This window comes from Lissotriton helveticus, chromosome 11, assembly GCF_964261635.1.
Source record: "Lissotriton helveticus chromosome 11, aLisHel1.1, whole genome shotgun sequence".
Taxonomy (NCBI): domain Eukaryota; kingdom Metazoa; phylum Chordata; class Amphibia; order Caudata; family Salamandridae; genus Lissotriton; species Lissotriton helveticus.
This window is the reverse complement of record NC_136072.1, coordinates 383,306,979-383,322,032: the sequence shown is the minus strand read 5'-3', so window position 1 is coordinate 383,322,032 and position 15,054 is coordinate 383,306,979.

Here is a 15,054-nt window from a genome sequence, read left to right as displayed (position 1 = left end):
CAACATTTCTATTGCTTGTCAAACTGAACATATTCAAATGTATGTTTCATCAAGCTAATGGACATTTGGAAAGGTAAATGTAGATTAATTCAAAATAATGACCATGCGAACTAAAAGAGTATATTTGAACTTATGACAATACATCTGCACCAAAGAGCAAACCTTTAGATCAGAGAATTACCACTCAGGGTAAAATTTGCTTTTGGGAAATGCTGGCACAGTATCACAAATGTATGAGACAACTAAACAAGTATGACATGAGCAATCCATGAAAAAGCTATGGTCATTCAGGTAAAACAATATTGCCTGCATATATCTTTTCACAAACAAACATTAAACATGATGTTTATTAGGTCTGCATAATTTTCTACTGCACACTACATATTTTAATTAGACCCCAATTACAAATGGCCTGGAGGAGACTGTGATATATATTGCAAATGTTAAATTAGATACTGGGGAGGTCTGAATTTATCAGGTGAGATTAATAGTATCAATTAGGATTTTTGGCAGGAAAAGGGACATAAGATACATATTTTAGTGCTCTCTGCACCAAAGCTGTTTGCCCTGGTATTTACAAGGCACTTATCCCCCCACTGAAGTTTTTCCAAGAAAGATATTTGCAAAGCTAATCTGTTGAAATGTACCTGGGAAAAATGTTGTGGCTATGGTGTATGCACTTCCAATATGTGCTGTAGCAGGAGTTACTGTACTTTTCAAAATTAACTGGGCCAGACAACTTTCATAACAGTTCACATAACTCATAGTTTTAACCATGGTACAAAGATGTGTGCTACAACCTACAACACGTAAACAATATATCACAAAAGACTTTGAAATACATCAGTTAGGGTGCTTTTGAAGCCAAACTATGCCTAAATGACTACCAATACTCCATAGCACGTGACATAACTAAGATATATTTCAAGTACTGTGATTTTAAAAAGCAGCATTACTAATACACGTCTGTGCTTCTCTTTGCGGATGATACCTTGTTAATATCGAAATCACTGCAGGGTTTGCAAAAACTCCTGAACTCTTTGCAATTGTTTAATGTGGATTGAGGACTGGAGCTTAACAGCTCAAAGACCAAACATGATTTTTAGTAGACAGTTACTGACTTCTTTCAAGAGGAGGATGTTAGTGGGCAAAACAACTCTATAAGTAGTGCCAAGCTTTGCGTACTTGGGGATAAAACTGACCAGGACCCTATGCTGGAAACCACAGGTGGAAAAAGCCCAAGTATCCTTAATTCAACATCCAGCACTCAAAGGAAAAATCCACAGGAAAACAATATCAAGAAGGGTGGGTCAAGCATCGGAAATTTATAATGTGAAGGCCCTAGGGGCGGTGCGCTATGGCGCTTAGCTGTGGGGTTACTCTTACACCAAAGGTCTGTCCATAGTGGAGCAATGGTTTTTAAGAACCCTATTTAATCTGCCCTAAGCACACCTCTGTACCCTCTTTATTTAGACATGGGCCAAAAGAAAATAGCTGATAAGATTAAATGTAGAATGTTGATCTTTTTACACAGGTTATCGTCAACTCCTGCCCTTGAGTCTTAAAGTGAGGGTGTGAAAGATCTTTTAGTTTCCAAGTACGCATTGGAAAATTCCCAGGCTATGTGCTATGAAGAATTTGCTTAATCAATTGAATATTGACGAGTATTGGAGAAAGTAAACAAGGTGACCACGAATCTTTCTCCCCGCAGGGAATCACAACGCCGTCATTACAACAACTGAGTTGTGATTCCGCATACCATTACTCCGCAAGTCGGAACAACGACTTGCGGAGGGGGGGAGGGTGTTGTATTTAAAATCCAACACCTTCCCTATTGTTGACACAGACTGGAGTTGGAATAGTAAATTATACTATTCCAACATCCTGTGCACCCCTTTCGCAAGTCATTGTTCTGACTTGCGGAGTAATGGTATGCGGAATCACAAAGCGGTCATTGTAACGACCACGTTGTGATTCCCTGCGGGGAGAAATACAGCTGGATACTATCATACATTCATTGGACTAACCCCAAAAGCATATGCCTAAAAAAGCTATTTGGGGAACATGTGGTGCTCAGCACTATTAGGATGTGTATGGGTTCCTTATCCGCGTCTTTTATCACACAGAAACCGTTAGCGGCCTATGAAGGTACATTTGATGAAGTTGCCACTCCACTGGCCAGTAAACATTATTTGCAATTTAGGTATGGCACCCTACCCATAAGGTCATTTACCAGTCGATGGCAGCAGGAAAAGGGGCAAAGAGTTGATATGTGTCCGGGCTGTGAAGAGTGTTCTAAAAGACCCATTCATGTTCTGTACTTTTGTCCCCTATACAAACCAATACGGGCAAAGTGGATTGTTCCCTTCTGTAACATTCTAGGCTGTAGGAGGCACAAGGAAATGTTCAGAATATTACAGAATGACACCATTCAGATAGTAGTCTGTTGTGTGGTGATGTTTTTTAGGACCTTTTGGATTAAGCGTGCAAAACTCCTACATTCTGCTATGGTTTTTATATAATTATGGTTTTATGGTGGGAGTCACTGAGTTGTGAAATTTTGCACTTTAAATAAGAAGGTATTTTTTTGCGATTTTGATACCCTATAATTTTTATAGCAGTGATTGTGCAATGATTACTAGTACCTTTTTTGTTAAACCAATATTGTTCTCTATTGACATTTTTAAAGTGTATTTCTATGTATTTATGTATTTGTTTACTGTGTAATTGTTGCCCCCTAGTGCATTGTATATTGGGGAATTAAGACCCCTGGAGTCCTGAGGGTCCCTGGGGGCCAACTAGCCCACCATGTACCTCCAGTAAGCGCCAGAGAGCTGTGTTGTAGAGTGGTGTAAAAAGGGGGCTTGGGGGGGCGGAGCTTGCCAGCGCCGATGGTGGATGCTTGAGCGCTGAGCTCCGCACCATCACCCGAACAATCATGACAAAATCCTGTTCTAACGGAGCCCAAGAGCTTTTGAAGTGGGGGTGCGGCCCCCGAAGCCAGCCGACAACATCATAGGGGATTGCTGCAGAATTCTGACCAGCCGGGACGGAGTTGCGGCCAGATATCCATTCCGGCAAACAAAGCCCCAAAGCCTCGGGCTCGTCCTGCACTCTACCCAGCGTGCATCGTCTTGCGTGCGGCTGAAGCTGCGGTGCCCAACCCGGAGGCGCCGGAACAATACTAAAGCCCCGAGTCTCCCTGCAGACGGACCCTGAGAGGCTGCGGGGGAGGAGAATAACCCTCGGAATCTGCACACACCAGCGGAGGTAGGCTCAGCAGAGCCCTGATGGCCCGGAAAGGAGGGGAGTGATAACAGCGATAGCACGAGCTAGGCCGCAAGGCCATGGATCTGCCTTGCACGCTGCCTGAAGTTCGCCACATGCCGGGCGGCTGGAGCCACGATATCTGACCCGGGGGAGCCGGCACACTTCCAAGGCCCTGAGGGGGTCACAAAGAAGGAGGTGCGGACCGCTGTCCTTCTTGCGCACGGGGAGAATTCCCTGCTGATCTGGGCCCACACTTCCCCGGCCCGACACACCAACAAGGCCGGGAGAGGCCCTCTACTTACGAGCAACGGAGGAGCTCGGCATCTGCCAGGGGTTCACATGCCCGCAGGCAGACACATCAGCGTAGTGAATAACCAGGGGGAGACTGGTGAGGCCTGGAGTTACTGGTCTCCTGCACCCCCCCTCCTGGCGCGACTGCCTCAGAGAGGCTGGACTGTTCCCACTGCGTGTTATACAACGGAGGTGAGCGTTGAGGAGGCCAGGGCCCTAGAGTGCTTCGTGAGCGAGCTGACAGACGGCGCGGGGAACCCTGCGGAGTGAGGGGGCCTGACGTCCCCCTGCCACCTGACATGGCCCCCCCAATAGCAACATAGACACATTGCGAATTCCCTGGCTAAAGCTCTGCTGACTGCCCCCACTCCCCCCTTCGGACAGTGAACCGGAGGAACTGCTATTGGCAGCTGGGGTGGGAACCCGGTTGGACAGACGGATACGACCACCTTTATTGCGCCCATAGGCGGTCTGTGTGACCCTGTTTCAAGCCTGAGGGGAGACCTTGCTAGTGCCGGAGGAGAGACTAGGTGGAGTGCTAGAGGAGGGAATTCTGAGTCGTGACTGGCACCCGGCGGCTAACTGAGTGGAACTGTAACTTTGCGGCTGTTCTGAGCAACATGGGCAAAGGGGACAAGACGCAAACTTGAGGAGGAGAACCGACAGGAAGAAGGAAGTTTCATTGTTTTAGGATGTATGTACTTTGCCCCTTGCCTCCACGTTCACAAATTGCTCACTACAGAATGGTCTGCGTGCGCGGCGCACTCGGCCTCCTAGATTGTCACACAGGACCGGTGCTCTTCTGGAGTCCTTGCACCTCTCACACTATGCACTTCACATCGTAATGTATAGTACATCGGGTGTACAGGAACATGCTCAGTCTGCCACTGTTCGCGCCCTCACATGGAACGTCAGGGGGCTGAATGATTTCAGAAAACTGAGGAAAGTGTTGGGCTACTTAAAAAGACATAAATAGACATAGCGTTGCTGCAGGAAACCCACTTGCCATTATCAAGTAGGATGCTACACAGCAGAGGCCTAGAGGGGAACATAGCTGCGGCCGGGTTTACTACCCACGCCAGGGGGGTTATCACATGGGTTAACCCGGGTTCGAAAATCCACTTACAGACACTGTGCACCAATCTAGAGGGCAGATACGTCATAGCGTCCTGTAGGGCGTGGGGCTGGACTTGCTGGTTGTCAATGCATACGGCCCTAACTACGATGCCCCAGAATTCTACGAATCGCTAGCTGCAAAGATTGGCACATACGACACGGCCAAAATAATATGGGGAGGGGATTTTAACCTGACACTTAACCCGGACATGGACAGGTCTACAGGCCCACCTCGCAAGCCGTCGGCAGCGGCACAGATGCTGGTAGCTAGACTTCTTGGGTTGGACATGGAAGATGTGTGGAGAAATGCGGGTCCGGGTGGGTACACACATTACCCGGCTTACCACGGTGTGCACACTAGAATAGTTTATTGGTTTGCTACCTCGGGGACAAACCGTAGCATTAGACACTGCAAGGTACTACCACGCACATTGTCGGATCATTCCCCCATACTATTGGTAATGGAGGCCACGGTTAGGAAAATCCCTCCTTTTACATGGCGCTTTCCACCATATTCGCTCCTAGACCCAGTTTTTTGCGGAGAACTGGCAGAGTCGAGTGAAATATTCTTTGAAAAGAATGTCGGATCGGTGGAGGACTTCCAGACTGTGTGGGAAGCGTTTAAAGTCTACATACGGGGCATTGCGATGTCTAAACACTCCAGCGTCCTGAAGGCGATAAGAAATCGGTTGGCGGTGCTAGAAAACCAGCTGCTCGCCCTTGAGGCACAGCAGCGGAACCGACCAGATGAGGCCACGGAGGAGGGAATCAAACGCCTCCTAGTGGAGTTCCATGATGAAGCAGATAGGTAGGTTAAACATTTGGGCAAATATGCCACTGCCCGCACATATGGAGAAGGTGAAAGGCCTGGCTCAGTATTGGCTAACATCCTTAAAGGCAAGAGAGGGAAACCGCTGGTCACGGAAATGAAGGATGCCGATGGACATTGTGCCACGGATGAGGTGGACATAGCTACCATCTTTAAAGATTATTACTCGGCATTGTATTCCTCGAAGTGCGGGGAATTGTCAGCTGAAATCCTAGATTATTTGCAGCATATAAAGCTCCCGTTCCTCACTGACTCTCAAAGGGAATTCCTCATGTACCCTATACAGCATGACGAAATTAGGGAAGCCCTGGCTTCAATGCGATCGGGCAGCGTGCCCGGCATAGATGGCCTGACGGTAGACTTTTACAAAACATTCCAGGAGCAGCTGCTGCCGCATATTTCCACTCTGATGAGCGACATTTGTATCCAGGGAAGCATACCGTGCTCCATGAGAGAGGCAATGATAGTCACTATTCTTAAGCCGGACAAGACGCACGATGAGCGCGGATCATACAGGCCGTTATCGTTGCTGAACGTGGACACTAAGCACTGCTGGCCCCGAATTAGTGGCCCAGAGCAAGCAGGGTTTATACCTAGCTGAAATTTGACTTACAATATAAGAACGGTGCTAGGAACTATCCAACATGATAAGCAGGACGTGACGGCTGCGGCTGTATTCCTTGACATGGAAAAGGCATTTGACTCGGTGGAATGGCCATTTCTACTCCAGGTATTACGACGGATGGGAATTGGGGAGCCCTTCCTGCAAATGATTGGCGCTCTTTATAAAGGGCCCTCGGCAAGAGTGCGAGTTGGCAACGCGATCTCGCGACCCTTCTACATAGGCTGGGGAACTCGTCAAGGGTGCCCCCTATCCCCCCTGTTATATGCACTAGCGGCAGAACCATTGGCCTGCGCACTGAGAGAATACTACAGCCATAAGGGCATACGATTTCCGACCTACAAAATAGTAGTGTCCATGTATGCGGATGACACGCTGCTGTACGTGCATGACCCCGCGACTAACCTTCCCCCGCTGCTGAGAGAGGTGGTCCACTTCGGTGCGCTTTCCGGCCTCAAAATCAACTGGGCAAAATCCATTATTTTTCCTCTCATGCCAGCGACTAGACAGGTGGAGATGGAATACTCCCTCCAGTGGTCCGAAGACCCGATTAGGTATCTTGGGATACAACTTCATACGGACCCAGACCTGCTCATCTGTCAGAACTACGGTAGAGCGATTAGCAAACTGGAAGATGATATAGTGCTCTGGAGTAAATTGCCTCTCACTTTGATGGGCCGGATAGCAATTATGAAGATGGTGATCTTGCCGCGTTTTCTGTTCCTCTTTAATGCTCTTCCAATAGTGCTATCTAAGGCCTTTTTTCAGCGGCTGATGAGTCTCATGATCAGTTTAGCATGGGCGGGAAAGCAACCCAGGGTCAAGTGGTCGACACTTACTCTGCCCTACAACATGGGAGGCCTGGCATCCCCAGACCTTAAACTTTATTACAGAGTAGCTCAGGCGTCGCACCTGCACACTTGGGTGCACGGAGACAAGCTGATCCCGCATGTCCCCATGGAGCGACTCTTCGCACACCCGCAGCCACTCTAGGCCACGATTTGCATGCCTTTGGATCGCAGAACAGGAGTGCTAGACTCCATAACCGCTACCTCCCATGCATGGCACTCACTCCTACAATGGCAGGGGGGTGCGCTACTATATTCACCAGATATGCCACTGGAGTGAATGCTCTGGATTCCACCTATGGGTGAGAAGGGTGTCACTAGAGAGTTAGCGAAACTAGGTCTTCACCGGTTGGGTGACCTCTTCCTGGATGGTGTGGCCAAAACCTGGGACCAAACGTGCGGTGATAGCAGAGCGATCCCTCAGCTACAACACTTCCAATTGCACAGGGCGTGGAGTGCTCTTTTGAAGCTGCTTAGTCCTGACATGGCAGAGCCCCCAGAAGTCCTTGAATTGACATATGTCATCAAGGCCAGGGAGCCTCGGAAGCTCCTCACGAATCTATATAGGTTAGCTAGGTCACAAGGAGAACACAAGATTATGAAAGCGAGACTGGCATGGCAAAGAGACCTGGAGACCACATTAGATGATGCGATATGGCGATACTGCTGTGAAAGTGCGAAGCGGATATCGCTTAATGGACGGCATAGGTTGATCCACTTCAAGTTCCTGCAGAGAGTGTACTACACTCCGGAGAGACTCCATAGATATGGTCTGAGGCAACGGCAGACTGCGAACGTTGCCACGCCACTAATGCTGACTTCATGCACTTGGCGTGGAACTGCCCGGGCATCCAGTCTTTCTGGTGTGACGTCTTTTCGGAAATGAGCAAAATCCTGGAGGTAGACATGACCCCGGAACCGGGCTGGGCGCTCATTGGTAACTCCAAGCGGCTACCGGTAGCAATTTGCAGACTCACAGATATGGGGATGCTAATGGCTAAGAGAGTAGTAGCATACTGCTGGATGAGAGGACCGCTCCCAACCATAACTCGATGGGCGCGAGACATGTTGTACTGTAGCACCCAAGCGGAGAATTATGGCGAATTAGTGCCCCCCAAGAGCCGCCCTAAAAAAATTTGGGCATTGTATCAAACTTACCTCAATGGGAGGGAGCGAGAGAAATCTGACAGTCCGGAGACGGGGACCCCAAATCGGCCAGCAGACAATGGCTCTGAACCCGAACCTTGGGCAGTGCGATATGAGGGCTGTACACATGATCCAGAGATTGCTTCATGGAGCGTGACAGAGACGCTGAGTGATGCAGGTACTGATTTGACGGGCGGAGTGGCAAGGAGGACACACTGTTCATTCCAAGGCTGGCTGGGACATTGTAATCGGGACACACATTCCAGATAGGATAGCTCTGATGGTGCGCAGACATTGCTCAGGGACATATTGGGAGGGGGTGTGGCTGTGGAACAGAACTAGGTAACACTTTGGCAATCACACATTTATCATACATGGTGAGCGTTTGGAGGTAGGGGTGGGGGGGGACAGGGACACTGATTGAGTTGGGAGTTACTATTAGTTAAGTTATGGCACGAACGCACTTCTCTTTAATCTGAGGCGTGGAGTAGAGAGGAGGGAGGGAGGGGACGAACTATTGGAGAAAACAACGAAAACACGTATGACAACTGCACCCCGCTCTTTTGGCGGTGATAACTGTGAATTTGTCAGCTCCTGCGAGGAACACGCCGCCGGACCCCCGGGTTGTCGGCTGTTGGGCTGTGTTCGCATGTGTCTATTGTTTACTCGGAATATATATAACGCGGCCGGCCCTAGAGGTTGTAGTCCTGGAGCTGTGTATCTGAAGTTCATGGCAATAAAAAAAAAAATAAGGGGGGCTTGGCCTTGGTCCACCTCTCTGCAACGCAGCTCCCTGGCGCATACTGGAGGTACCTGCTAGGCTAGTTGGCCCCAGGGACCCTCAGTATTCAAGGGGAATTAATTCCCCAATTTACAACGCAGCAGGGGGCGCGTTTGCAGAGTGCTGCAGGGAGGGGGCGGGTAATCCAGCGCAATTACTACTTTTTAAATGTAACTTCTGCCCCGGGAACCAACCCCCGGGGCATGGCCATATATTTACTTTTTTAGTTTTATTATTGGGTTCCCCCCATCCTGAGGCCTCTATTAGCCCTGGGAACACCATCCCCTAAGAGTGTGCCTCTTATTTTTCTTCTTTTTAAAAGTTTTATTCAGGGAGGAGGGCCGCATGTTGGGGACCGAGGGTCGAGCTCTAATGCCGCCAAGGTCCCTGCTGGCTCCCCGCCTTCTGCAGGAGCCAGCATTGCTGTTCCAGAAGGGGAGCTGCTGACATGCAGCTCCCCTTGTGGAAAAGCAATTCTGCTTTAGTTAATTGAAGCAAGAGCAGGTTTTTGCCTGCTCTCGCTTCAATGAAGCAAAGCAGCATTTGCAATGACAGGGCTGTGGGGGCCCCCACTATTAGTGTTTGTCAATGCCCCCGGGACCTGGCCCAACCGGGAGCCTCATTAAAATGAAGCGCGGAAGCCCGCGCTTCATTTTTAAAAATAATTTCAGCGGGATTCGCGACCCCAGTTCAGTGTCGCTTACTGGAGGCACCTGGTGGGCTAGTTTCCCCCAGGGACCCCCGGGATTCAAGGGGACTTAATTCCCCAATTTACAAAGCATCAGGGGGTGTGTTTGCACACTTGTAATATCAGGCCCGCCCCCTCCATGCACCACTGTACAAACACGCCCCCTAGCGCATTTTATATTGGGGAATTAAGCCCCCTGGAGTCCTGGGGGTGCCTGGGGGCCAACTAGCCCACCATGTACTTCCAGTAAGCACCAGTGAGCTGTGTTGCAGAGTGGTGTAAAAAGGGGGCGTAACCATGGTCCACCTCTCTGCAATGCAGCTGCCTGGCTCATACTGCAGGTACCTGGTGGGCTAGTTGGCCCCCAGGGACCCTAAGTATTCAAGGGGAATTAATTCCCCAACTTACAACGCAGCAGGGGTCGCATTTGCAGAGTGCTTCAAGGAGGGGGTGGGTCTCCAGCATGATGCCGGCTTTTTTTAATTTAATTTCTGCCCCGGGGACCCCATCCCCCAGGGCATGGCCATATATTTACTTTCTTACACTTTATTATTTTTTAAGGAGGGGGCTGTGTTCCCCCCCTCCTGAGGCCTCTATTAGCCCCGAGGACCCCATCCCCCAAGGCTGTGACTCTATTTTTGTCTTTTTTTCAGGGAGGGGGGGCCGCATGATGGGGGCCATGGGGGGAGCTCTAATGCCCCCATGGTCCCTGCCAGCTCCCCTCCTCCTGTGGGAGCCAGCATTGCTTTTCCACAAGCGGAACTGCTTACATGCAGCTCCCCTTGTGGAAAAGCAATACTGCTTTGCTTCATTGAAGTGAGAGCAGGCTTCCCTGCTCTCGCTTCAATGAAGCAAAGCAGCGTTTGCAATGACAGGGCGGGAGCTGAACAGCTCCCGTCCGGTCATTGCAAACAGCAGTGTCCCGGTTTGGGCACCCCAGGATACTGCAGGAGCTGGCCCTGTTGGGTGGCAGTCCCCAGGGCCATCAAGGGCTCCAGGAGGGGGGGCAGCGTGGCCCCGCTCTCAACATTTGCAAAGCCCCAGGGCCTGTGGGTTTTTAACGGACCCCAGCATTTAAATACAAAGTGCCCAAGGCAGGTGGTGATCCCCGGGGCAGTGTGGGGGGCTTGAGCCCCCCACATTCATTAATTATCACATCCCCATAGAGGTGGCGGTCCTCGGTGCTTGGGGGGCCCACGAGGCACCACCACCCTTATTTAATGAAGCCCCATGGAGGTGACGGGCGCAGAGACAGCGTGGGATGCCCCCAGGCACTTTATGTTAAAAAAGCCCAGGGAGGTGGCGTTCTCCGGGGCTGCGGGGGGCGGCGTGCCCCCGCACATAATATGCATAGCCCCAGGAAGGTGGCGGTCCCCAGGGCTGTGGGGGCCCCCGCTATTAGTTTTTGGCAATGCCCCGGGTCTCATTAAAATGAAGCGTGGAAGCCTGCGCTTCATTTTTTTCAATAATTTCGGCGGGATTCGTGACCCCAGCGTGAATTCTGCCTAAATTATTTTTAAAATGTTTTCTTCAGCCCTGGGGGTCCTTGTCGGACCCCCTGAGCAGGCCTAGGGAGTCAGGGTGTTTCTACCCTGCCCCCTTTCCTTGTTGGCAGCCAATCAGAGTGAAGCTAGTGCCCGGGAGGGTCCGCGAACCCACCGTGGCCATAGATATCAAAACTTTTTCTTTTTCTAATTTCTCAGGAACTTCTGAACAGATTCAAACATTTAAAAAAAACAGCTCTTTCTGAACTAAGACCTACATTTTTGCCAAATTTCGTCTAATTCCGTTCACCAGTCCGGGCTGTAGCAGCCCCTGCTTGACAAATCACCCCGAAACTTTCAAGACAGGAGCTGACCAGAGCACCCCACTAGTTTTGAAAATTTTGCGAAGTTTCGTCAACTGGTGCCAAAGTTATAGGGAAAAGAAAAAATGCTTTTTGAATAGAAACAAGGTCCTAACTATAACTACCTACTGGCGACTGTATATATATATATTACCTACTGGCGGTCGCCAGTAGGTAGTTATAGTTAGGACCTATTTTCTATAGGAAATCCGCCACATTCTATTTGGAATAACTTCGACGAATCTTCGCAAACTTTTCCAAACTTTTGGCCAGCTTCGGTCCGCTCCTGTTCTGAAAGGCTCGGGGTGATTCATCAAGCGGGGGCCGAGAAAAAAGGGGTCCCAAAATGTGTTTTGCTAATGCAATTTTCCATAGGAACCTTTAGTCACAGCTACAGCCCGAACGGAATTATACCAAATTTGGCAAAATTGTAGCCCTTGGTTCAGAGTCATGCCTTTTAGTTTAATGGTGTAAATCTGTTCAGTAGTTGCTGGACAACTCAAACTTAAAATGACATATATATCTATGGCCGCGGAGGATCCGGGCACCCTCAGCACACCCTGCCGAGTACGAGCTGTATGCTAAATGGCTGTCAACACTCCAAATCAGGAAGTGTTGGCAGCCATCTTGTGCCTTGGTAAAACCGAGGCACGAGAAATAAAAGCATAAAACGCAAAAAGGGGGAAGGGTAAAAACACCCTAACCCACTAGGCCTGCTTAGGGGGTCCAACAAAGACCACCAGGGCCCCCCCTTTTTTTTTTTAAAATAGGCAAAATGCGCACAGGGTGTGCGGATCCTGCAGATAAAAAAAAAACGAAGGCTTCGTTGCTAATTAGCCCCCAGGGGCCAAGTCCCGGAGGCATATAAAAAAAAAAGTGTGAGAGGCGCAATCCCCCCCCACACTGACCCGGAGACCGCCACCCCCGGGCAAAGTAATAATAGTTGCGAGGGGCACGCGTCCCCTCCACAGCCTCCACCACAACCTGGGGCTTGTTAATCAAATGGCGGGGGCTCTAATGTCCCCCCAAGCTCCGGGGACCACCACCCCTTGGGGCTCGATTTAATTTTGATTGCAAGGGGGGCACACTGTCCCCTGCAGCCCTGGGGACCTCCACCCACCGGGCTGGTTACTGAAATGTTGGGGGGGAGCTCTAACGCCGCCCCAAGCCCCAGGGACCTCCGCCCCCAGGGTTTGAATTAATTTTGATTGCGGGGGCACATTGCCCCCGCAGCCCCGGGTAACACCACCCCCCTGGGCCTGGGGCTTTTAAAAAAAGAATACCGTGTGGGGGAGCTCAAGCCCTCCCACATGCCCCAGGGACTGCCCCCTGCCCAGGGCTCCAAATATTTAGATTGGGTAGATTGGGGAGTCCGTGACGGAACCACCCAGCCCTGGGGACCACCACCCCCCGGGGCTTTGAAAATGTGAGGAGGGGGCACCCCCCTCCTGGAGCCTTGTCATGGCCCACGCGGCCCCCCTCCCCAAAATGCAAATATAAAAAAAAACAAAGGCTGACCCCGGGGGATTGGGTCCCAGGGGGCCATAAATGGCCTAAGGAGGGGAGCAAGGCAGCCTCCCTCCCAAAAAAACCAATATTGCCATACCCCGGGGGATGGGGTCCCCAGGGTAGATTTTGGCCTCAGGAGAGGGGGCCACGCGGCCCCCTTCTCAAAATTGTGAGAAAAAAAATGTGTGAGCAGGCTATGGGGGATGGGGTCCCCAGGGCCAAGAATATTAGCGAAAGAAGGGAGGCCACACAGCCCCCTTCTTTAAAAAAATAATACCGGTATCGCGCTGGAGGCCACGCTCCCTCCTTTGAGCACTCTGCAAATGCGCCCCCTGGCGCATTTGCAGATGGGGAAAGAATTTCGCTTCAATACTGGGGGTCCCTGGGGGCCAACTAGCTGATCAGGAACCTTCAGTTTGCGCCAGGGGGCTGCGTTGCAGAAAGGTGTTCTGAGGCCACGCCCCTTTCTACACCTCACTGCAACGCAGCTCTGTGGCACTTACTGGAGGTAGCTGGTTAGCTAGTTGCACCCCAGGGACCCTCAGTTTCAAGGGGAGTTAATCCCCTAACTTAAAACACGCCATGGGGCGCTTTTGTACAGTGGTGAAGGGAGGGGGCGGGGACTGAGTTGACTTGTGTGCCAACACACCCTGTGGCACAGCTTGAATTTGGGAATTAATTCATCTGAGGGTCCCTGGGGGACACCTAGACCACCAGGTAACTCCAGTAAGCACCACAGAGCTGCGTTGCAGAGTGTTGTAAAAAGGGGCTGGTCCTCTGAACACCTCTCTGCAATGCAGCTCTCTGGCGCTCTGGTACTCTGGCGCTCTTGCGCTGTGCATGGTGCCATACACGATGATTGCACAGTGCAGACAAGCACCTGGCACTGAAAATCACCATGAACAGCATTTATCCAACACACTCCGCCGCTTGCAGAGCGCTGCGTAACGCGGTGGAGTTTTTTTTGCACTCCGCGGAGTTCCGCATAGTAGAACTCCGCAAACTCCACTCAGGCTTACTCCTTAGGGGCGCAATATATAGGTGCAGGGGAGCAATAAAGAGTGAGAGGTCAGCCCACAGATAGCAGGTCTGTCTCCTGCAAAGTAACATGTTGGACGCCCTATCTTGAATTTGCTGCAATCTGGAGCAGAGAAGGATTGTTCACAACTTGCAGCCAAAGAACAATCAGTTCTAGGTGAATCCCCACTGGTCGATGCATTGATGGCAGCAGCCAAGGCTGGAGGGAATATGGCAGTATCCCCCAGTTCTTTAGATATTGTTAAAGATGGCAGCAGTCTTGGAACAGACCCTGTGAATTTTCCAGCTTTCTGTCAAGCTAACGGCCCCAGCTCCAACATGGATGTCACAGCCCTTTACTTACCACACCCCCTCACACGAAGGATGATATGAACCCTTCGGTTTATTATCAGGCATTGGACTGCCCTTCAAAATCTATGATTACCCGTCCAGATACCTTGGTGGATAAGGAGGTAGTGGCTGAGGCTCAAATTGGGACAATGGATCTAGCATGTTGGAAACAAATACCTGGGGGTTAGCGTGGCAGTCAGGTTACTCAGACACACAGATATATGGCTGTGAGCCCCCATCTATATGTCCACTGTTGGTCTGGGTGTTGATGATGGGTTTGGCTGCTACCATTCGGGTGGTCATGAGGAGGGGAGCAGGTCTGCTCTGAAGGGCAGGGGCAATACTAAGTGGAGGTCTATGGAGCCGCGTAGAATGCAACAAGCTGGAAAATCTGTGAGGTAGTGGCAGACAAACAAGATAGGAGCCTCTGGGGCGAAGGGTAGCCCACTTAGTAACTGGGTCCCGTAAAGAGGTACGGTAAAGGCACTCATCTCCTGTTTGTCAGCAGTCCAGGCTGTAGCTGCTGTAAATAAATGCCCTAAAGAAAAGCTATCCCCTCTTAGGTGCTCCACTCCTCATCCTTTATCCCCTTCAGATATATCTTGTGGCACCTCCTCCGAACATTTTGCTGCTCTGGCCTATAAGGAAACCGGGCTAATAATCAGAGGGGCCCCCTGCAATGAATACGGGCAGACGTCAGGGGAAGAGAACACAACTGTTAAGGGAAAAGTCCACCCACA